The following is a 24,143-nucleotide window of genomic DNA, read 5'->3' on the forward strand; positions in this document are numbered from 1 at the left end:
AATTGGAACAATCTGCCAGCCATATAAAGGGGGGAAAGAATGGGGAGAGGGAAGAAGCAGGAGAGAAGTTAGGAAGCTGTTTTGTAGTTAGTTAGGCAATCTGCAAACCTCAGGGTGATGCTACTTCATGGTCAGTTAATGATTTCAAAGTTTTATCTTTGAGTTTTCAGAATATACAGATCTTGTTTATTTTATTCCCATTGGGTTTTTCTACCAGCAGGTAAAAGGAAAATCAGCTGGAACTTCAATCAACCAATGTTACCATAAACAAAAGAAGAACTTACATATTTGGGGTTAATATGTGAAGGTAAGCATCTTTGAAAGATTTGGATGTAGCAGGCTAAAACTAACAACTTGAATTTAATATTTTACAGAGAGTATATGTTCCAATAATTCTTAACTTCCTTGCGTTCCAAACAATACAGCTGAGTCATTACAGTGTTCTAAGAGCTTCTATGTAAACACTTTTCTATCAGTTAATTTAAAAAGGCAGTAGGGCAGGGCTCATTTAGAATCAGAAGATTTGCCACTGACTTGCCCCATTGGACCTTGGGCAAGTCATGTGATTTCCCTGAATAACAGACTCCACATCTGTAATTTTGGAAAGGTAATTTATTTCCTGCCTCCTTCTCAGTGTTGTTGTAAGGATGAAATGAAGTAACTGATATAAGAATGCTTATGTTTTATAAGCCACAAGTGCAAAGGATTATTATTAAGACAAATCTGCATCCATTTCAATTAGACACAATCATCGTAAACTTCATTTGAAATGTTCCCGCTTTGTTTTCTTCCCTGTCCTTTGAAGATCTGCTTGGTTTGTCTTTAGGTTGGTGAACATTTTTACTTCCCTATGTTGACCACAGTTAATTTCGCATTTTTGGTGAAATGTCCAAAGTATAATTTCAAACTAAGTAGCCATTTCATCCTTTTGAATTTGTGTTGTCTGTCCTCCCCTGTGTTTTGGGATAAGTATGGGAGGGTTTGGTTTCAGACTTCGGTTATTTCGCTAAGGGCAATTTTGGAAGAGGAGAGGTTATTTTTCAGTCATTTAATAAAATAACTTCTTGTACAGCAAATTCTCTCTCATTAGGGGCTATGCTGTAGACTCCAGGGATGATTTAAGAGACTGAGTCAGCATCTTTATCTTGTGATGCATTGGAAGATGTGTTAGTTCCCCTCGGGAGAAAGAAGGGAAATTGAAAACAAAATCTTATTGCCCCCTTTTTGGTTAATTTCCTGTTTTTGCCAACAAAATGAAGCAGTTACTTCTGAAATATAGACACACAGATGAGAAAATGTGCGTAATTACTTAATAAGAGGGGAGACTTGCATAATTAAATGGAAATTCAATGCATTTTAAGGAAAGAGAAAGCATTCCAACTAAGTTTCTGGCAGATAATAATGAGGGAGAAAAATTAAAAACATTTGAGGCTCTGAAGTCACACTTCTGTTGATACATATGGCGTTAATGGATTTTGAGCTCCTCTGCCTCCTGGTAAGCAGATGGTTTGATACTTATTCTAAAACTAGAGGTTAGATGGCTTGGTGGAAAAAAGCAATGACCTTTCAGCTCAAGTTTAGTTTTGGACCTAATGATTTGTGGATTTAACTGAGCCAAAGGATGAAGACAACAAACTTTTCAAACACATATTCTCCTGCTTAGTACTCTTTGAGATACCTAAACACGGACTGGGCTTGGAAAATAAGTCACACACAGTTGATCCTCTCCTCCTGGCTGAAGCTAAGTTTTGTAACAGTTATTTTTCTTATCTTATCCTGGGCACAAGGTTAAATCAGGGAATTGTTATCTCTCCTGGGATTACCTGCTCAAGCGTGTAAGATGCAAACAATAATAAGACCCTAAAAACATACACTGGTTCCTTGATAGGTTAACTAGAAAGTAATATTCCTGTAAGTAATTATGCTGCCATGGAAGTATAGTAATAGGCTTCCCCCTTGCCTCCCACCACGCACACATATTTTATTAGAACATTACTGGGCTCATTCCAAATCCTAACTAACTTAATTTAAAACTGTATGTTCTATACAGTGATCACATATATACATATATATATTTTTAAGTTAACTAACATCGGACCATCAGCTCATACGTTTTATGAATGGAAACAGCACTTCTCATTGATAAGCATAGCGTGCTTGTAAAAGAAGCTTAAACAACATTGACCCTCTGGGAAACAAATGTAGCCATTTTACTACTTTCCAGAAGTAGCCTGTTTAGAAAAGATCTAAGAAAATTACATATCTCTGCATTCAAGACTGGTGGCTGGAAGCTGAAATGTACATGGAAGACCAGAAAAGAAGGAGGAGCTGATCCTTTCCTTTTGGTCTTGCGGAGGCTCTAGGAGCCAACTAAGGGGACAGGATGCCCTAGATAGAGCCTAGAGAATTACATCAGGAAACACATTCTCACTCGGGCTCCCTGGGTGCCAGGATGCCAGGACTCTTTCAACACCAAACACAATAACTAAGAGACAACTCCATCTAAAGAAGGAACTCTCACCTTCTTTACTGTTTAGTGTTTACAGAACACCCTGGCGAAAATATATAATACCTAATTGATTGAATAAAATTATTTGAGTCAAGAGAAGATTGGATAGATAAAATGTATTATGAGGGAAACAGCATGTGCAGTAAGTGTAATTCATTTTTTTGTGTGTGTGAACAATAGTTCTCTAAATGTACATAAGAAAGACTACAACGAGGCATTCAAACAAACAAACAATAAGGAGGAGGGAATACAGACGATTTTCATTTTCTTTTGAATTAATATGCATTTTCAAACAATCATATATTACTTTTAGAATAAGAAAAAAGTTCTTAAAATGACTTATGGGAAGAAAACTTCAAGTTATGAAAGCATGGGACAATAATTATTACTTAGACTAGTAAATAAATCTTTAGATTTAAGGGAATAGAAAGCAATTAAAATGTAGACATAAAGAACACAGTATTTATATTTCCTTTCATACCCTGGAACAATACATATTTGACAAATGAAATATTTAGCTAGGTTAGGCTGTATATATTCAAAGAATCCTGTAATATAGAATGATTAACTGAAGAGTATTACACTAAGCAAAAAAACCCAATTCATATGCATATCATCTTATATAAGAATAAGTTAGTTTTGAAAAATAAAAACTGGTCCTTTTCTCTCTGAAATAACTCAGAACTTGAACTGAGAAGTATTGCCATTAATAGCTAGAATATGCTGAGACCAAAAACCCTCAGAAACCACAAGGATTAAAGAAAATTATAATGTGCAGTGATGGAGAGGATATTGGGAAACAGGCTCTCACACATGTTACTGTTGGAAATATGTTTTTACCACACTAAAGGGCTGCCTGGCAATACTCTTCAAAAATCTTAACATTGTGGTATCTTTACAACCAGCATTTCTGTTTCTAGGAACTTATCCCACAGATTGTATAAGAATATGAACAAGCCAATAAGGATGCTGATAACAACCTTGTCTATGACAGTGAGGAGTTAGAATTAGCTTAAATGTCTCATAGATGACTTTTTTTTTTTTTTTTTTTTTTTGCTTTCATCCTTGGTCAAGTCATAGTAAGCCATCTGATAGTATACCATACAGCCATTAATAAGAGTTGGTGCACGATTGTATCTAATAAACACAATGCTGAACAAAATAAGCCAGATGCAAAAGAGCATATATATCATTTATATCTAGCTCAAATGAGGCAAAAATAACTACTGCTTAACTTTTACAGTGCATCATGACTGCAGGTGAGCGCAGCAGTTCTATCAATGCTGGTTTCTTGGTCTCAGACTGATACATAAGGATGTTCACTTCGTGAATGTTCATCAAACCTCATGATTGTTTACTTTTATGCATGTCTTTCAGTCTTATCAGAAGAAAGTTCGTAAGAAGTACTAATTGCATAGAAAGAAGTTCAGCTTATAGGACTGATATAAAAAATATTAGAAAAATCCTTTTCTGTCGTAAAGGATTTTATAGACAAATAAATGGATGGATGTTTACCATGTAGCATTGGTGGATATCTCTGAGTGATGGGTTTAAGAGATGATTTTAATTTCAATGTTTTAAGTTTTAATATATTCTTAAATTGTTAAATTACATGCCTATTTTGTACAAGAGAAAAGTCATAAAAATATCATTATGAAAACCAGGAAAGTATGTGTAAGTTTGTTGAAACAGAGAACAGAATTAACAAGAATATGTGGATAGTAGGACCTAGAGAAAGAGTTGCTATAGATCAGTTACAATTTAGTAACCTGGCATTTTACAAAGCCTTTATTCAGAAAGAGAATACTTTCATTCTGAAAACACATAACATGTAGCTTCAAACTGAAGGTAGGATATTAAAATTCTAACACAAGTATATAATAACTAACTCTGCCCCACTAATTTGTTAGGTGATACAGAGCAGTCTGGATTTCAGTTGTCCTCTCTGTAAAATGGGTTTAATGATACCTTGTCTGCATCCTCCCAAGGGTATTTTCAGAATAAGTGATATAAAGATATATCAAGAGCTTTGAACTTTTCAGAGATCTTGGTTCAAGGCATTATTACAAGGGGAGTTTATGAAAAAATATGGGGTTTGATTCACTTGAAAACTTTGTGAACTGTGTGAAACTATATATTAGAAAGATCTTAGGATAACACCATATTGAGACTTCTTTTTTTTTTTTAACATTTATTTATTTATGAGAGACAGAGGATGAGCAGGGGAGGGGCAGACAGAGAGGAAGACACAGAATCTGAAGCAGGCTCCAGGCTCTGAGCTGTCAGCACAGAGTCTGGCATGGGGCTTGAACCCACGAGCCATGTGATCATGACCTGAGCCAAAGTCAGGTCACTTAACGGACTGAGCCACCCAGGCACCCCACCATATTGAGACTTCTGTACAAGAACATTTTTATAAAGAAAAAAAAATGAACATAAATTAACCTATTTTCAGCTTGAGAAAAGTAGAGCCCTTTTACAGATCCAAATTATTTAAAAAATTGGATGATAACACTAATTCTATGATTCTTGTAATCAACTGACTGTTTCCTACTAGACAGAGATAAAGACGAATCCTTTACCCCAGAAAACACATTTGCCTCAGTTCCTGTTGGAATCTTATATATCTTCTTATTGCCTGTTGTCTTTAATTTCAGACACATGGTCTTCTAGGATTGATTAGATAAACACTAAAGAGCTGACAAATAAAATAGTCTGAAGCCTAGAAACTTCCCTCTCTACCCTGACTCCTAACCCACCTCCATTCGATGGTCTTTATTTCATTACCTAAGGGGCTTGGTGTTGATATGCACTTAATATTTTACAATGAAATCTCTTTTGAGCTGCCACTTTTATTTAGCAAATAGTGTCTCTATTGTTTGCCCATATCCACTTTGTGCAGAAGGCAAAGCCATGTCTATGGCATTCATTCAGTCTAGTGGCTCATTGAAATGGATTTCGTCAAATCGTTGTAATAACCCCAGCAAATATATCTCTGCAGCATTCTCTAGAGCAGTGACTCCAAAGTGTGGTCCTTGGACCAGCAGCAGCTGCATCTGGGAACTTGGTAGAAATGGAAGTTATTGGGCCCCGCTTCAGACCTACTGAGTCATAAACTTGAGAGGTGCTGTCCAGCAATCTGTACTTTAACAAACTCTCCAAGGTAATTTTGATGCATGAAAAGTTTGAGAACAGCTGCCCTACAGGAATTATAGGTGCCTATAATTATATATAATCATGTAATTATAATAGAGGCGCCTAGAGGCAAAGTATGCTCCCTCCAGGGATGTGATGAAAATTACCAGTATACACCGGCTTACTTTGAAAACAACATTGAAATCTCAAGATAGCTTTTTATCATAAAAACACGTGGTAGTACCAGCAGACTCACTTTGCAGCCGTTTGACCATTTTTCAGCTCACCACTATGGTAGATCAGAACTATTCCCAATTTACAGACAAAATAAAATCAGGGCAGGGAAAAGACTCTTAGAAGTTTGGCACAGCTTAGCATCCTCTGAGTTTTTCTGTGAATTGGAGTAGAGATGGTTGTTACATCGCCTTTTCAAACCCTTCTCCATGGCAAAACAGAGACTGAAAGCCTGAATACTGGCCTTATTTCCACCAGTAAGTCATCCTGGTCTTTGAAGTGCGATTCAGATATATGAAATTCCTGAAGAATGGAAGATCTGTACTACGAAATTGTCTGTTCCCCGTTCAGTGTCTTAACCTAACCACCTCCATCTGTATCAGTGAGATTTGGTTTGCCTAGAATTTCCTGGAAACCAGTCACAGAAAAAGGCCTCTTCTCTCTAAAGTAAACTCAGTTTACACATTATATGATTGCTCCTTGTCTTACAAAGGATGTATAAGGTAAAACCAGAAGAGACATGACATGAGAAACACTATTATTCCTACTGAAAAAACTTTTGCATTGAAAGAATACCATCTAACTGACTCATCTCTTTACTAACTTTAACTTACTTTTCCTATCATATAAAGATTTTGATGTACTAGAGGCCGTACCCAATACCCTGGATTTGATCATCTGCCTCTTATTTAAATAGAATTGTGTAAACTGAATAACAGTGGGGGATATAAAAGGATTAATCTACTACTCTGAATTTGTAAACAACTTCTAAACAAAATCTCTATCTTGACTCTGGTGAAGAATCAGTATAGTAACTGTTTTCCTAACAAAGATATACCTAGGTAATAGCTTAAAATTTTTAATAATGAATTAATTCTAGAAAGTCATAAAAACAGTGCTAAGGCTCTGCAACAGTTACTTAATTGTCTGAGCCTTGGTTGTCTCGTCTGTAAAAGGGAATAGCAGGATAGTTGTTAGCATGAATGAGATAATTCACGTAAGTTGCTTAGGACAGTGCCTATCACGTAGTAAGCGCTCGAAACGTTAGCTGCAATTGTTATTGCTGTAACTGTCAATGCTGTTCTATTCTGATTTCAGATTAAATTAACTAAAAAACAAAAACTATTCTTAAGCCCTTGGAATAATCACTTTTAAATTCATGGACATATATAGGTCATATTTAAAACAGAAAAGCTGGGAAAGGGTTATCCATAAGGTATTTGGCATTTATCCAGGTGGCCCCTGATGTGAAGAACTCTTATTTGGTCTGGGAAATCTATAGCAAGAGGACAATGGTCCTAGGATAGAGTAGCATGACAAAATCTCTTTTTCCTAATTCAGTATCATTCTGTAATGAGGTCCCTGTTACCAAAATAATGCACAGATACATTTTAGTTTTTTTAAAAAAAAATTTCTTAACGTTTATTTATTTTTGAGACAGAGAGAGACAGAGCATGAATGGGGGAGGGTCAGAGAGAGGGAGACACAGAATCCGAAACAGGCTCCAGGCTCTGAGCTGTCAGCACAGAGCCCGACGCGGGCTCGAACTCACAGACAGCGAGATCATGACCTGAGCCGAAGTTGGCCGCTTAACCGACTGAGCCACCCAGTCGCCCCCATTTTAGTTTGAATAGAATTAAAATGCACACATTAGAAAGGAAACTAAAGGAAGAAAAGAAGCCCCTTTTTACAGCTTGTCTCAGTTAATCCATATAAGAATATTGAAATATGTTTTGTGTGTGGGTGTGCACGTGTATGTATGCACGCACACACATGCAGTTTTATAGATGAGAGAACTGGAGTGCTGAGAGATTAAGGACAGGAGGGGCAGCAACCATACAGAGAACTCACTAGACATCTGGGAAACAAGCATACCTTTTAGAAGGAAACCTGTCCTGTGCTTGGAACAATTTCACATTTCACAACCAAAGAAAAGCTCTTTTTTTTTTCCCCTTTCTTTCCTTCTTTCTTCTACCCACCCCCTACCTCTCTCTTTCTTTCCTTAATTTTTTGTAATGCTTATTTATTTGAGAGAGAGAGAGAGAGAGAGAGAGAGAGAGAGAGAGAATGAGTGGGGGAGGGGCAGAGAGAGAGGGAAGCACAGAATTTGAAGCAGGCTCCAGGCTCTGAGCCGGCAGCACAGAGCCTGGCATGGGGCTTGAACTCCAGAACCATGAGATCATAACCTGAGCCCAAGTCAGATGCTTAATCGAATGAGCCACCCAGGTGTCCCTCTTACTTTCTTTTTTAAATAGATGATAAGTTGGGAGGCTGGGGGGCTCAGTCAGTTAAGCATGGGACCCTTGATTTCCTTCGGGTCATATCATGGTTCATGGGTTTGAGCCCCTTGTTGGGGCTCTGTGCTGACAGTGCAGAACCTGTTTGGGATTCTCTCCTTCTCTGTCCCTGCCCCGTACAAAATAAATAAACATTAAAAAAGTAGGTGATAAGTAAAACTTTAAAACCTACCATTCAGACCTCCCTGCCAGCATATCACAAACTGATCTCCAGGATTTACTGATCTTGAATTCTAGAAAGGTTTTAAGGCAATGCACATTTCCTAACTTTGAAGTCTGAGGATAAACAGCTTGGCTCAGGCATATTCTAATTTGGCACTCAGAGTGCACATTCCTGGGTCCAAGTCTTGGCTTTTCTCTACTCCTGACTGGGCACTGAAATATTTAATGTATTAACATAGGATGCAGATAATTGGGTGGGTAGGAAAACATGCCGAATTAGAAGGTATTACCTAACTGTTATTTCTTGTTATATTTTACAACCTGAAAATCTTAGTAAGTGATACTGGTTGATTTCTGAAAGAGGAATCTTTGAAAGATGTTATTATATAGACCTTTGGTACGTCCGATGTTATAGTTTTAGTGATCTCTGTTTTTCAGACAATAAGCATTCAGTAAGAGTACCACATGTATATCCTATAGTCTAAGTACCAAACAAATATGTACTCAGCCAGTCAGAAGCCTAATACAGAGTTTTAGCCTTAGTTATGGACTGAAATTAATGGTAGTAACTATAAACAGTGACAGATTGGATGGCAAACCATCTACAGTCTCAATTTGCAATTTTATTTTTGGCAGAACTCATAGGTTTTATGACCAACAATATATTGCAATCCAAGGGAAAAAATGGAAGCATTATGAGCCATTTTCAAAGGCTGTCTCACAAAATGCATGCTGTAATTACTGGACTGAAGAGAATGATTCCTTCCTGATATGACAAGGTAGGGGCTGTTTATAATGTTGCTGTTATTATTTGAAAGACAGGAAGTATATATAATATTGCATCTTCCAAAAGGGAGCAATGTGAAAGCTGTGTGTTTGGATATAGCCAAAAGTTTGCCTAGTACCATTCAGAATTAACAACAGACACCCCAAAAAGGAAATTCTGTTTCAGGGAGTGGCTCAAACATCAAATGTTTAACAAAGGTGTAGTTTTGATTCATAAACACGGTTTGAGGGAATACTGATATAAAATAACTGAAGATAAGACAGATCACAGCAGATTTATTTTCAATTCTTCAAGCTTAAACTCCGGGATAGTACATTTAAAATTTTACATTGAGCTACAGACACGTACAAATTTACTCTTCCATATTTTAATCATATAAGCTGTGAATTCATGAGTTATTGAAATGAAACACCACTGGTTGCACTCTTATTTACTGTTTTCTGGTAGGATTACAGTGATATTCAAGGATTAGCTCAGATCTGTAAATAAAATTAAGCAATATCTACACACAGATCCCCATTCTCTTGTTTTACTTCACTTAATTATTCTTAGGTCCCAGTTAGATTGGCAATGTGGGAAGTACTTCTATTCAGAAACATTTCCATGAAAAACTCACAGACAGCAAATATCTCAGAGATAAATTTCCCACAAATTGCAAATCTGATTGTATTTGGAGGGTAAAAACAAAAACAAAACAAAATAAAAAAGTCTGATTGACATTTTTGTATGACAAGTGTAGAATATGAAAAGCAGAAAGAATTTTCAAGTTTGGTGAAAAGTTAATTTCATGTAAAACTTAAAAGGCAACACAGAAAGTGAGATATGCTTTTATTTGTAACCAAACCCTTAACTAATTTCTACTCCAAATGATTCATTTCACATCTCACTTTTTTTTTTTACTGTCTATCAAATCACCTTGTTTTATTTTCTTCTCAGCACTTATCACCATCTAAAATTATCTCTGTGATATCTTTACTTGTTAATTAGCAATTGACCTTGCCAGCTTTATTCACAAATGAATCCCTAGCATCCCGCACAGTAACTGATACACAGGACCTCAAAAATATCATAACATTAAACTTATAATTAAACATCAGTGGGGCATTCTCTTTAGATGTCTAGTCTCCGAAAGTTTTACAGATTCCATTCTAAACTTTTTTTTTTTCTTTTTTTAACTTCTTTCTTTTTCTCACTGTCTCTTTCTGGCTAGGAAGAAGAAGAAACATTTTGTTGTGAATGTTGAATGAAAAGTGTTCCTTGATCTGAAAATTTAAGAATAGGCCACAGAAACATGGGCTTCTATTTACAGATCATAGAGCCTATGAAAAGATACATATTGTTACATTATTTCCACAAAACAAAACCGAAACAGACAATAGCCAGGCTTCTATTTAGGTAAGCCACTGGAAAGTTTGACTTCTTCAAAAATCTGAAATCCAACTGCAGGTATGGATTCTGATTAAATACACATGTTATAAAATAAGCAGATTGTAACTGTACTTCTGTCTTTTGAATAGCAGTTCAGGAGAGGGGCTAAAACATGGGCTCATTTGACTCCTGGCCTTTCTGTTCGGTAGCTATGTAATTTTAGGGAAGTTAAACAACCTCTTTGTGCTTAGGTTTCCTTATCTGTGTTATGGAGATAATAATGGAAGTTTCTTTTTAGGGTTATAAAGATTAAAGGCGTTAATACATGTTGAATCTTTGGAAAAGTGCATGGCATACAGAGTGTGCTTAAAGTTTTCTATTATTATCTATTCCAAGATAAAGTATCCAGAGTGGTATCAGTAGTACAAAATTATTTACCCTAACAAATATCAAATTGTCTTCTTAGAGAAACTTCAGACCAAGAGTAGTTAAGAGCTTTTAACACGCATTACCTGGTCACCATCTACAGGCCAAACAGACCCACATTTCTCAGACTGAGACTCATTTCAGGGAATAACTAATATTGGATAACTAATGTTAGTTGGGTGACAAATGACAGTATTTCTAACTTTTTCGGTTGCTAGGAGGATTTAATAGCGTCTTCCAAGGCAAAGTCATAGAAAGATAGTAAAAAGGGAGGTTTGAACACTAAACCAAGATTTGTGGAGTCTCCCTTTCTGGCTACTGTCTTCTAAGGTAGACCTGAGCAAACAGAAAAAAATCGCATCTACCCTATCAAGTCTCCATGTCGAGGTATCATATGAGGTATCATATGTCCTTCCTAGTAAAGGATCGTTCAACTCTGGTGTCACCTGAATATGCTAACATGCAGATCTGAATCCTTGCTTATTCAACAAAGACTTATTAAGTGGCTACTTAATGTGCCAGGTTTAGTGCCCAGCTCTGGTTCTAGCCCTGGAAACAAAACAAACCCCAAATATCAAGCCTCTCTACTACTGTTTAACAGCTTAGAATGTAGTCAGATAGAGATGAGCAGTGGGCACATATGAGCCAAAACGAATCCAGTTCTGGGAGAAGTAGGGGCTTTTGATTTCAGAAATAAGAAATGGCAGTTCAGTAAGCTTAGTAAGGAGGCAGGAGGGGAAAACTGTTGTCAGCAGAAGGAAGAACACAGAAAAAGCTCAGAGGCCAGATGCAGCAAGGTGGGTTCTGGAACTGCAAGTAATTCAGATATTCAGGACTCCAGTAGAGACTCATGATTCTCGTTACATAACTGAGCCTCCTGAGGAGTTGGGTTTTTCTCCCTCTGGTCTTTCTTTCTTTCCCTTTCTTCCCCCTCCCTCCCCACTTGCTTGCTTGCTTGCTTTCTCTCTCTCTCTCTCTTTCCCTTCTCTCCCTCCTCCTCCCTTCCTTCCTTTCTTTCTTCCTTCCTACCTTTCTCCCCCTCCCTCTCTCTCTCTTTTTTTTTTTTTTACCTTTCTCTTCCTCCCTCACTTCTTTACTTTTCTCTCTTTTTCCTTCTTTCCTTCCCTCCTTCCTTCCTTCTTTCCCTCCTTTCATACTAAAACCCTCTTTGGATTCTTTCCCCTTTGCTCTCAAAGATTTTAAAGTAATGGGTCAAGGGGTAGTGCACATGCATTGGTATTTTTAAATGCATCCTAGGTGATGCTGCAGTACAAGCAAATGAAAACAACAGAAGGTGGTATCAGGCAGAAGGCTGACTTTAACTAGTACAGACTGTGCCTTGAACCATCTCTAGAGCAATAGGATGACCTTGAAGAGTTTCATGCATGGGTGGGATATACTCAGAAATCCACTTTGACAAAATTACTCCTGCAGACCTGTGGGCTGAAGAGGAATGAAGCAGAGGCAGAGGCCACTTAAGAGGCTCATGTGGTAATCCATATTACTGCCTATGGCTTTCCTGGTTATTTCTTCACCCTGGCCTCAAGTGGAGGAGCGTCCTTTCAAAAAACACATAGGCTATCCTTAAGTGCTCAAACGTGAGGGGAAGCCACTGAACTATGAACCCTCACAAAGCACAGGGGCAATCATTCAAACAGGGGTTCATAGCTCTAATGGGTTTCAGCCGTCTACCGACTCCCAAAAATTGTGTGCAAACTTTTGACTTTTCTGGGCATGTGTGTTTTTCTAAGAGTGGGTCCACACTGTTCATCAGCTCTGCACAGGCTTATATGATCCCACAAGTCAACAGCACATGAGAAAGGAGCATGTAGGGCCCTGCTGTGGATGAGATGGGCTTATTTAGAAATTAGAAATTCTCTTCCCAATACAGCCGATCTAATGTATGGGTATTTTAAAAACTGTCTCTTAACTTGAATTCTCCTGTGGTTTCTAAACTGAAAAAGCATCAGAATCATCCAGGGAGATCATGAGAAGTATAGAGTTACAAAATTCATCTAAGAATTATTGAATAAGGACCTATAGGGGAGGACTGGAGTGATTTGAATAGGTAGCCAGGTTTGGGAACCGCTGAGATGCTTTTGTACTTACAGAAATAGTTACTTATGGTCTCTATTATCTTGCCTTTATTGTTATACATCTTCATTATTTATGCACACAAACTGAACCAGGAGCTTTTTAAAAAATAATACAACATCAGTAGTAATAGTAGTAATAATAAATAAATAAATAAATAAATAAAAATACTATCACATTACTAATTCTATAACTCTCCATATATGGGAGCATATTGATAACCCGCTTTATAATTCTGAAGAATTTTTTGAGTTGGAAGGTTTTTATTGTTTTGTCTGCATCTCTGTCTCCCCTCTCTCTAGCAAGAATTGCCATCCAATCCTTTTCTATTAGTACTGTTATCTACTTAAGATTTTGGTGCCAAGGTGAAAATCATTCTAAATTGCCTCATCTCAGCACTTGAAATAAATGGATACTGTTTTTAAGAAAGAGGCTTCCTGGTTTGAGGAAATTATTTTTGCTCTCCTATGAATCTGGCCCTCCCATGAATAGCCTTCTTATTTTCCTCTCCTTATGCTTAACTGCTCCACATCTGGTATCCAGTACAAGGCAGAAACAGCATGTTATCAACCACAAGAAGAAAGAAACATAAGGCTCTTAGAAATCTTGGATCTCATTTATGGCACTATTGAAGGCGGACTCTGGAGTCTCTGAAAAGCTTTAGATGATTAAAAATGAAATGTAAGAATGCGTTGTCCTGGACAATTATGAAGGCAGAAAGGAAACCTTTTGTATGTGGTGGGGCTACTGTTATCTCCAAGGACAGCTTGGAATAGCAGCAGGAACGTTATGATATTCAGAAGGGCTGATTATGTAGGATTGATACAGTTTGTGGTATTATTTCTTGTTCTACCAGATTTACTAATAGAAATTTGACATAAAGTTAAGTATTCTAAATCACAGCAACACACTTGCTGTTTTGATGCACAACTTTCTAAAAGAAATACTTTGAATAAGTTCCACAAAAATCATCCAATCTGGAAAAATCTAGGTTTTTGAAAATTGGGTTTTTTTTTTTTTAAAGATGTCTAAATTTTTAAGTCATCTCTACAGCCAGTGTGAGGCTCCACATAACAACCCTGAGATCAAGAGTTGCTCACTCTTCTGCCTGAGCCAGCCGGGCGCCCCTAACGATGGTTTTATTGGGACTCGGGTTAGAATCTTCTGGCAAGTTTTGCTTTATACCTACTTCCCATTTTGTATTTTTTCTCCTGCTTCCTCTCAGGTTGCTTTTCCCCGTATTTCTATATCTCACTGTAATCCTTCTTCTCTTCTGTGGCTTATCCCGCTTTCTGTCTGAGTTCAGCACCCATAGCTCTATGGAGCTTGGCAGAGGCTCTCGGGAGAAAGAATGCTGTGTGCTCCTTCTATAAGAACAGCCACGAGAAAGGAACGACCAGGACTTTGAAGGGAGATAGTCTGTATGTGCACTTTTCAATGTTTTACTTCCTGTGCCCTCCCTATTGTCATTCCCTTGCATTATAGGACTTATCTTCCTATTATTTTTTTTTCTTATTTAATGTGTAATTTCTTATTGTTGTGGTAGTCACAAGGTATCAGACTCTTTTAGGTTTAGTCTTTGCTCTCAACCTAAAATACTATCAGGTAAGGAAATAAAGTCTGGCTCTAGAAGCCTGACAGTTTGGTAATTTGCCTGAAAAAAATGTATTCCACATCCCAAGTGTACTTCACGTCTGTGTGCAAATCTTTCCTCTTCCTGCATTTAGGATCACCCTGTGAGAGAAAGACCTAAACCCTGTGGTTTAAGGACTGCCCAGTGCAAAAAGGCTTTTCTCATAGCAGTGGTTCTCAGTGGGTTGATTTTGTCCTTACCTCTTGCCCTGAGACATTTGACAATATCTGGAGAAGTGTTTAGCCGTCAAAACTGAAGGAGTGCTACTGGCAGGGAACAGGTGGAAGCCAGGAATGCTGCTGAACACCCCACAACACACCCCAGGAGCTCCCCCCTTAACCCTCTGCCACTGAACAAAAAACGGCCAAGCCAAAATATCAATAGCAATGAGGTTGAGAAACCAACTCTGTTCTTGACTTTGACCAAGAACGGGCCCTGTTAACAAGCCTTGCTTGATCCATGGGCAGCAGTAGGAAAATGTGTTCATGAGACCTGATGCTGAGTCACTGGTGATACTTGTGTGAACTTTGGGAAAACTGGCTGCGCTTGTTAGACTTGATGGGTGTGTATGTGTCTGCCAGACACTTGGTTTGTTTGTAATGGAAAGTGAAATGGAGGCTCTTAAGCAGGGGTTGGGGCGGTTGGAGCACAATCTATTTAAAGACAGTAGACATGTCTACCGCCATACCACCCTGAACGCACCCGATCTCGTCTAAAGACAGTAGACATACTGCCCTTCCATTGGTCTGCTTTTGGTTGGTGGGGGGCTTGAGCAAATCACCCCTTGGGGCCTCCATTCTCTTATCTATCAAATAAGGATTTGAACTAGCTTGTTGTCCTCTGTTCCACAATTGTAGAATGAATGAAAAAATTACCTCACAATTAAATGGAACTATTTAATATAATTTAGACCGGGCATCTCCTTAATCTGTAGTTCCCTAATTTATTTTGTCATCAAAGATGAGGGTCATCTTTAAATATCTGTACTCAAGATTTATTGTGTCAAATCTGTACTCAAGATTTATTTTATATTCTAGGAAGACAGAGTATCCATTGGTGTTTAAAGGTTGCCCGTCTGTGATGTGCTTCTTATAGAAAAATCTAGTTGTCTAGCTACTTGTTTTACCACTTACCTTGAAGAACTGTCAGTGTTGCTCCACCAGAACTACATCGACCTGGCTGACCACTAAAGCTCCCTGGAAAAGATAGTACCATAGAATCAGGCCTGAGGAGAGAGCCGTTGGGAATTGTGGCCTGTAATGACCTCAGTCTTTATGCAGTACCACACCCTTTTCTGAAAACTCCCTGGATCAATGGAGCATTGGTCTGACTCATCAGTGCCCAGAAGTATGTAAGATGGGAAGAGGAAATGAAAAGGAAACGGGCTCAAATAGTTGCTGAATGGTCAGCACATAGCATACTTTACAAAAGTTATCTGACTTAATCATCACAAATACCTGACACAGGGGATTATATTAACATCCCTTTACCTGATACGAAACTAAAGCTCAAGAAAAGCTGATCTATTTACAAGCTATAGAAAACTGACTCAAGGGGATATAAGTAATAAAATTAATTCATTGGGTCGTATAGCCAAGAAGTCTAGAGGTAGAAATGGAGCTTGTTCCAAAGCCTTGAGATATATCACCGCTGTCCCAGTTTCTATTTCTCCTTTGTGTTTTCTCAAGTCTTGGTTTTGGCTTTAGGCAATTCTGTGCCTCCCAGAAGCCCTAGGTTCTCCCAGCAGGACCTCATACCTCATTGCTGGAGTAGACTGGAGTGCCTGCACAAGCCCTCTTCACTCTTTGGATTCACTCTTTCTCAATGGCTCTTGTCAAGTCACACACATTTTTCCCAGAACTAAACACTCTGTTGAGGAGGGTGAGTTGGTACTGGGAAATGATGCCTGGAGTTTCTCATACAAAAATTATTTTATTTTATTTTATTTTATTTTATTTTATTTTATTTTATTTATTATTTTTAGAGAGAGAGAGTCAGGAAAGGGCAGAGAGAGAGAGAGAGAGAGAGAGAAAGAGAGAGAGAATATCAAGCAGGCTCCACACTGTCAGCACAGAGCCCTATGTGGGGCTCAAACTCATGAACCATGAAATCATGACATGATGTAAGCCAAAATCAAGGGTTGGGTGCTTAACTGAGCCACCCAGGTGCCCTACAAAAATAATTTTTAAAACAAATCTAAAATCCAAGTTGGAACTCAAGTATCAAACAAAAAATTTATTGTCAGAATCTGGGCGGCTAAGCTTTAATTCCCAATCACGCTCTAGAACCTCTTGAGATTTTTATTAGTAATTTAGAGTTTATTATTTAGTGATATTTTGAAGTTGGTCTAGATAAGGTATAGAGACTAAACAACCTCTCCACTAGTGTAATTTTTGTTCACTGCTTATATTACTGGATATATTTCTCTCCCTGATTGGTGGAAGTCCTCATGAAAAGATAAGCAAGACAGATTAATTCCCTGTATCCAACACTCTGATCATCTTGGAAAGGGGTCATAAGAAAGAATCGGAAAGATCTCTAGATCCATCCTGGTATCTTTTGCTGCTACCCATCTTCCCAGTTTCCAAACATGACTCCTTTGTTTTCAACTATGAGTTATTTCATCATTATTCATATGACGATTTCTAAAGCAGTTTGAGTAAATTGCATAGGATTTAAAAATAACGAAGCTAACAATTTTAACAGGAAGACTACATTACTGTTCCTATTGCAGAGATTTTTCTCTCCATAATATAAAATGTAAACATCTTCAATTAAGAGAATTCATATGGGCTGAGGAAAATTGTCTGAGCAGCAGCCACTTATTCTGTAGAAACAAAGACCATGGAATGTGGATGTGAAACTTGTTTGTCCTCAAGAAGTGAAGAGAAATCAATAAAATTTATTCTGAAATGGAAGGATTTATATTAGTTGGATGTTTCAGCCTTTACTTGTGCAGATGCATATCAGGCAAAAACAGGTTTCTCATCCGTCACATAACTATCAATATGCCAAAACCATCTTTGATTATCCACAGCCCACCCGGATGGAAAATGCATTCCCCCTTTTTAAAAATTACTTGTTTTGCTAGGTCAGAAAACTAACATTGAACAAAACAGTGCTTGTGAAGAAATTAGCTCAAAAATGTCAAATATTAATTTTTTGGTTTACCTCAGGCTACCTTTAGACCACAGGGTAGAAATGATTTAAAAAACAAAACAAGACCTCCTTTATAACATTAGATTTGAAAACAGAAAACAGACCACAATACTGAAACGATGGTGAATTCTCTTTATGGACTTATTTAGAATCACTTATTGTCTCTGGGCAGAAGTCAGAGTTGGCCTCCTGCTGATCCGTCTTTTCTTGGGTGCAGCTCAGGACATCACAGCTTGAGTGACCAAGAGGTAGATGGCATATTCAGAGAAGAGGGACTTTGGTAGCGAAAGGCCTCAAAATGAGGTCATGACCAGTCTGGATTTGTTGAAGGAACTTGAATGTTTAACCTAGGAAATGGCAAGACGTTGTTTCTTTCTCCAAATAACCCAGAGGTTTAACTTGACATAGAGAACTAAGTGCCCTATTCTGTAGATCCTTAGGGAAAACCAGAAGCAGTGAAAGGAGGCTCATGAAAGTGGCTAAGTACACAAATGATAGAGTCCAAAGTCAGGGTTCAAATACCTGTTCCACCACATACCAATTATCTAAGCTTGGCAAGATATTTGCCACTCTGAGCCTCAATTTCCCTGTCTGATAAGTAGGGAAAATAACAACTAACTTGGGGGGTTGTTATGATAATCAAATGAGTCAACAGTGTATGCGTAGTGCAAAGTGTAGCAACTGGTATTAATAAGGGTTTAACAAATGGTGGCTGAATAGTTGCTTCATAAATCATCATCACACTGTTACTATTACTTGTCAGAAGTATCCAATGATAAAAATTCTTGCCTTTGGAAGCAGTAATTTCAGCTATCACTAGAAATATTCCTTACCTGGCAAATGGGCTTCAAGACTTGAAGTCACCTGATCTGGATTTAAATTGCAGTTCTAACATTTACTAGCTCTGTTACCTTGGATAAGGTATTTAATTTGCATGAGCCTCAGTTTTCTTGTCTTATATGATGATAATAACACCTCTTTCACAAATTTGCTTTTTTTCCTGAGCGATAACTATAATAGTCAAAACAAGAGTATAATTTTTAGCATGTTCTTAGTTCCAGACACCATTCTAAATGCCTTCTATGCATTCGTTTAGGTAATCCTTTCAACAAAACTGGAGGAGCTTATGACTGTTATTCCCATTGTATAGATGAGGAAACTGAGGCACACAAAACTAAATCATTTCCCCAAGGTCACACAGCTAATAATAAAGGGTAGAACAGGAATCATGAGTCCAAGATGTCTGGCTCCTGGGACCATGTTCATGAGCATACCCAACACAGTGCTTTACATTGAACATATGTTTGTTCATTCCTTCCCCATGCACTGGAAGATCACTTAGCTGCCATAGCCATACAAAGGGTCAAACTTCCCAAGGGTGGTAATTCAAGAATCCAGACCTACCTTTCTTGAATGCCAATACATGAACTAGGGTCTGATTGCCAGTTCGTGAAAGATCACTTTGAACAGTGCTAACGGGAAGATTAAATCTAATGAATATGTTCAAAACCCGAGTGTAAGCCAATCCCACAGTCTCCAGATATTTTGGATAGCATAAATAAACAAACAGAAGCAGTGGCGTGTGGGTGGCTCAGTCAGTTAAGTATCTGACTTCAGCTCACAGCATGAGCTCATGGTCCGTGAGTTTGAGCCCCTCATTGGGCTCTCTGATGTCAGCACAGAGTCCACTTCAGATCCTCTGTCCCCTTCTGTCTTTCCCCCTCCCCTGCTCGCTCTTTCTCTCAAAAACAAATAAACATTTAAAAGAAGCAAAGATGTAGAGCATATTGAGTGTAAAATAAATGGGTATGGAAACTCTACCTCTGCCTCAGGCATGCAAGGCTGCGCAATTTAGAAGGAGTGGGAGAATCAACATCTGGGTCCAGGGCAGATTTTGTCTGTGAAGAACATCCTTAATTACAGCATGTATACAATAGGAAAAAGGTGAGCTTTCAGCTCAGGGCATAATACTTAGGAAAGAAAAATAACTGGTTAGGAATAGGGATCAAAGACCCTGATTCAAGTCCTGTAAAGGGGGGCCCCCTGAAGGGCTCTTTTCCTATAGTTGAGTGACTGTGACACTGTGTGGAGTTGACAAAGAGCAAGATTGTGTGTGTGTGTGTGTGTACTCTCACACACATATATAAATGCACATTAATTCATACACATACATATATATTTCAAGATCATACCCATAAAAATAATTTTAATAGATCATCTGTCAGTTATTCCTTAACTAATTATTTAGGCAAAAGATTTTCCTCCAAGTTTTAGTACAGAATACAGAAGGGGAGAAAAACTTTTGTGATCCTTCAGTTGGAATTTGATTCACAGCCAAATTAATTTCTCTTTCCAGTGTTTTGTTTTTCCCCCCTTCCCTGAACAGTGCTTGGGAAATGATGAATATTTTTTCGTGAGAGCAAACACACATATTTTGGTTCCCTAGATTCCAGCATGGCGTAAATACCTAAAGGAGATATCAGTATTGTGAAAACTCCAAAGTAGCTGGAAGGCAGACGTGCAATGGGGAATTTTCCAGAATGCTCTTTGACAGCAAGTTGTGGTGGAATGTTCAGCAGGGAGTAGAAGATGACATTTGGTAATTCTTTAATTCCCGAGAGAAGAGAATGACTCAAGTGTTTCTAAAGAAGCAGAACAGTGTATGTATCAGAATAAGAGAAGGGCAAAATAAATAACTGCTTTTGTATAAGATAAAGGAATAGAAATGACTTATTGTGAAGGAAAGGCCTTTACAAAATTGTAGTGGACTTGAAAGACTATTTTTAAAATTTACTGTGAGTGCCAGATAATAATGAAAAACATCTGTGCATCTTTCCCCAAATAACAGATAAATAAAATAAAAAGTGAGCAGAGAGCAGAGATTTTGTCCCTTTTACACTGGGAAGAGTTACTGTTTTACTTGTGCATTTTCTCCTGCCAATTGGAAGGAAATAGATTCTTTGGGTGCCATCTAGTGGCTAAGTGAAGGAAGGCAACTAAAAGAGTTGGAATTTGTTTTATTTCCCACACAGGAAAAAAAATGAGTATAATGAAACAGGGATAAGGCATTAATTTGAATTAATTCTTTTTAAAGAAATCAACACTCATTAGTATAAGCAAGAATTTGGAGGTGATTTGGAGAAGGCAGGGACTTTTGCCTCTCAGTTTTTGCTCAATTCCCAGCACCTAAAAAAAAACATCCAGCACCCTGTATAAACATTATGTTAGCCTGTTTGAAACAAAATGAATAAATGGAGACAAACGTTATAGGATTTGAGAGACCATGTATATCTTGTTCTGCATAGATATTTCACCTCCCCAGATTTTTTAAAGGTATGGTGCAACTTTTACAAATGATTTTAAATAACAAAATTAGAATTCTTTGCATTAAAGCATTGTTATTGTAGATTCTTCAAAATCATGTCAGGAATTCTTTGCAGAGTTTGAAATGGAATACAGCAAATCTAGACTATTAATCCCTAAAATTCATATTACTTGGCATTATCTGCTAATTTCTTTGTTTCTTTCTTTGTTTCTTTCTTTCTGTCTTTCATTTTGCACATTTTCAGGAATAGAAGGAGATTAATACACATTGTATCTCTCTGATGAGCTAGCTGTCTTGTTTATACATTAATTTATGTAATCTTCACAAAGAAGACAATTTGGTAGCTTAAAAACCTGAGGCTCAGAGGTTCAGTCAGAGTCCACCCAAGGTTTTTGGCTTGAAAGCTTGTCATTTTTGTACCATTGCCTGCATCCAAGAAGTTGGTTTAGAGTTGGACATGTAACCAGTTTATGGCCAATGACACAGAGAAGAGGTCTTCCAGAAAAGTTTCTCATCCATCCATCCATCCATCCAGAAAAACACTTTCTTTTCTGCTTCTTGACATTGGTTTCTGAAAATGTGATGTCTGGAGCTGCTGCAGTCATCTTGTGGCCATGAGGGGAATGGCTCCACATATCAAAGGTGACAAAGTAAATAGATGAAAAAATGGGCATTTTTGACATTATAGGAGCAACTAAGCTAACCAACTCAGAGGCTGCTCTACCTTGAACTTCTTGTTACATGGATAATAAAGAACCTCCTTTCAAAAGCCATTGAGAGGTTATTTTTCTGTTACTTGCAGGTGAAAACATCTTCATTCAAACAGGCAAATGGAATAGAAGAGATAAATAATCAGAAATTGTTTAAACACTGTTAGAAAGGAGAATTAATACAAGTCTTGTCTTAATAAATCAGAGAGAGAATCCTGCATTTAAAAAAGTCAACAAATGACACATTGGAAAAAGTCCAATAGAATGTACTTGGTGAACTTTCAATTGTGGAGGAGCTACATTCCATACAGAGAACAATAAAAAGACAAGAAAACAGAAACCCTGAAACAGGCTCCAGGCTCTGAGCTGTCAGCACAGAGCCCGGGTGGGGCTCGATCTCACAAACCGCAAGATCATGACCTGAGCTGAAGTCGGACGCTTAACCGACTGAGCCATCCAGGTGTCCCAAGGATGCCCCTAATAGACTGTTCAAAACTAAGCTTTAATAACTTTCTCAAATGCTCTTTCATGCAAACAGAAAAATAAGTAAGCCAAACGTCAGCACACAGGATCCATATTGCAATAAGCATGCGGTTAATTGTAACTGGTGCTCACATATTTTTATACAGTGATATAAATGTTAATCCAAATTCACTTTGTTTTTCCCATCTCAGGTTCCTGATTACAGAAGATGATTCCAAAAGTGAATTTTCCACACTGAATGGTGAGTTCCAATTACTACATGTATTTCCCACATAATTAAATGAAGCTACTTTTTAGCTGTCTACCTTCATTTTCTGGAAAACAAACCTAAGTATGAAACCACCCCCACCCCCGCCAAAAAAATAAAAACAAACACTTCTAATTGAAGTGAAAATTAAAAATAGGGGCACCTGGGTGGTTCAGTCGGTTGAGTGTTCGACTCGTGAATTCAGGTCAGGTCATGATCCCAGGGTTGTGGGATCGAGCCCCATGTCAGGCTCTGCACTGAGCATGGAGCCTGCTTAAGATTCTCTCTCTCCCTCTCTTTCTCTCTCCCCCTCACTCTCTCCCTCTGCCCCTCTCCCCCATTGGTGTGCGGTCTCTTGGAAGTAAAAAAAAAAAAAAGTTTATTAAAAGAAATTCAGATAAAAGATGAAAATAAGTGAAATAGGGGGCACCTGGATGACTCAGTCAGTTAAGCCTCAGACTCTTGATTTCAGCTCAGATCATGATCTCCCAGTTTTGTGAGATCGAGCCCCATGTCATTCTCTTCCCACTGCTTGGGCTTCTCCCCCCCCCCCCCCCCTTTCTGTCCCTCTCCCACTCCACTATCTCTGTCTCTCTGAAAGTAAATAAATAAACTTTTAAGAAAAAAAATAAGATAAATATTTTCAAAGTTAGCTGAGGTGTTGATTTTAGTAAATATACAATTACTTGGATTACATCTAAATAGCAAGACTTGAAAGTTATAGCTGTTTGCACTGTGTTGTGTCTCAGCAAACACACACACTCACACACACACAGACACAAAAACAAAAGCAGCACAAAACAAACTGAAATGATCATCTCTTTTAGGATAAGATCTGAATCATTTCCTCTGAAATGACTTTTTTGGGGTAAAAGATTAGAAAGTAAACACTTTAGGGACACCTGGGTGGCTCGGTTGGTTAAGCATCCAACTCTTGGTTTCAGCTCAGGTCATGATCTCATGGTTTGTGGGTTCAAGCTCCACATCTGGCTTGTTTGGGATTCTGTCTCCTGATCTCTCTCTGCCCCTCCCCTGCTTGCTCTCTATCTGTCTCAAAATTAAACAAATAAACATTAAAAATTTAAAAAAAGTTGGGGCGCCTGGGTGGCGCAGTCGGTTAAGCGTCCGACTTCAGCCAGGTCACGATCTCGCGGTCCGTGAGTTCGAGCCCCGCGTCAGGCTCTGGGCTGATGGCTCGGAGCCTGGAGCCTGTTTCCGATTCTGTGTCTCCCTCTCTCTCTGCCCCTCCCCCGTTCATGCTCTGTCTCTCTCTGTCCCAAAAATAAATAAAAAACGTTGAAAAATTTAAAAAAAGTAAACACTTTATTCTTGTCTTTGCCTTTCTCAAGAAGTAGTTAACTGGAAAGGGTTAGCGGGGGAAACGGAGGCACCTCCGTCATCCTGTTCCTTTTCTTGCTTCCATTTGGTCAGTAGAGCCATCTTGTCCATCCAATCAACTTTCAATAAAATTTAATTTCTTCTTACCTCGGGCTTAGGAAAGTATGGTTTACAATTTGGTATGACTTTGAAGAGGTTATTCTGTTACCGTCCTACATTTCAAAACATATTTTGCC

General features: G+C 38.1%; 1 long non-coding RNA gene across 1 annotated transcript; it reads left to right on the forward strand.

Moving 5' to 3' along the window:
* The first annotated feature begins 217 nt into the window (after window positions 1-217).
* Window positions 218-22,564, forward strand: LOC109258345 (uncharacterized). The gene is made up of 3 exons (XR_002076290.1): window positions 218-307; window positions 8,974-9,116; window positions 22,514-22,564. It is a non-coding gene; the product is annotated as an uncharacterized LOC109258345 (long non-coding RNA).
* Window positions 22,565-24,143: the final 1,579 nt, after the last annotated feature.

Source organism: Panthera pardus, unplaced genomic scaffold (genome assembly GCF_024362965.1).
Source record: "Panthera pardus isolate Hobbes unplaced genomic scaffold, ASM2436296v1 HiC_scaffold_16, whole genome shotgun sequence".
Classification (NCBI taxonomy): Eukaryota; Metazoa; Chordata; class Mammalia; order Carnivora; family Felidae; genus Panthera; species Panthera pardus.